We start from the raw sequence: 1600 nt of genomic DNA on the forward strand, positions 1-1600 counted from the left end.
TTTTCTTTTGTTTTCCCGGCGCTTTGATAACTACTGGGAAATTTAAATTTTGACCTCCCCAATGCACCAACGATATTCACTTTCTGATCGAACAAGATACTGAAGTTGAAAATCGTAGCATTATTTCGAATACTTATCGTGTACACAGACACAAAAAAAATAAAAAAATAATAAAATGTTCATTTTTTATACCTAAAGATTGAAAATTTAAAACAAGGATTATCATTAATAATTGATACTATTGATAACCAAAAAATCTAAAAAATAAAACCATAGTTATTTTTACAAACATTTTATGTTCAAATTTGGAACATAATATGATGCATTGATGCATGGAAATCAAAATAAGCATTTTTGATTCTGAGTGGACCGATAAATGTATTGATTTTACAATTATGTGTGTATTTTTATGTCTGTCAACACCTTTAGGGACAGTAAAATTGCTTCGATTTTCTTCAACAGCATCTTCTCTGTGAGGATGTTTTTTGGTACATGTTTTGTCTCTCTCATATGTTATGTTTTTTCTCTCAGTTATGTCGTCTGGATTAACCAACGGCCGAGTGGTGTGGGAAGTTCTGTCCATTAGTTTATAGGTATATGAATAGGACAAGTAAATACATAATGGCAGACCGGATGACCATATATAGGCGTGCGCAGAATTCGATTTCCGGTCGAGCCTGAGTAATTATAGTGTCTTAATATGTGGACAGCGCCCCTATTTATTTAGGTATGAGCTATAAACGTCGCTTACTATAATAGTGTACATCTAATGTAATAATATGATAATTGATAACATAATAGCATTAAATCTTTTTAGGTACATAGTACTACATACATAGGTACAAACTACACGTAATCTACACGGTGACGTGGACGCGTTGTTTTCGAAATGAAATAATTATTTTAAAATATGAGTACATATTTTATGTTACATTGGGCTGCAGGGGCGGACTGGGTAGGAGACAGGCCAGTCAGCGGTTTTAAAACTTCGGGCCATGTTTTACGGGAAATTAATAAACATAATAAAGTCAATTTTTTTTATCGAATTACTATTCAATTATGTTTGCTTATCAGTTACCACAGTTGATTATTTATTAGTTATTACTTTACATAAATATGATAATATTAAAAGACTGAGTACAAATGTTTGTGATTTTACTATACCACGGCTTCGCCCACGAACAAACTACAAATTATCTGCAACTTCAATAGATGGTCGCGTATAAATTCAAAATTTAATTTTTGTTGATTTTTTTCGTGAGCAATATCTTTTAATTTTTGTCTATCAGTTTCTTTTTTTTTTGCCCATCCAGAACTTCGTTTTAATTTCGCAAGGTATTTATTACCATCATCATCACCACTATTTTTAATATCGTCAATTTTAAATTGAAGATATGTTACTAATCTAAATCCCAAACAGTATTGCATTAATATATATTTATATACAAAATTAAAACAATTAATTTAACCCATCATTGTACTAATATAAATTATTTATGGTAATATAAAAGACTAGACTAAAACGCCGTTTCCGCTAAAAATCATATTTTTGATACAATGGTATATCATTGAATTCAAATTGACACATATACATTATAGC

Source organism: Acyrthosiphon pisum, chromosome X (assembly GCF_005508785.2).
Source record: "Acyrthosiphon pisum isolate AL4f chromosome X, pea_aphid_22Mar2018_4r6ur, whole genome shotgun sequence".
Lineage (NCBI taxonomy): Eukaryota > Metazoa > Arthropoda > Insecta > Hemiptera > Aphididae > Acyrthosiphon > Acyrthosiphon pisum.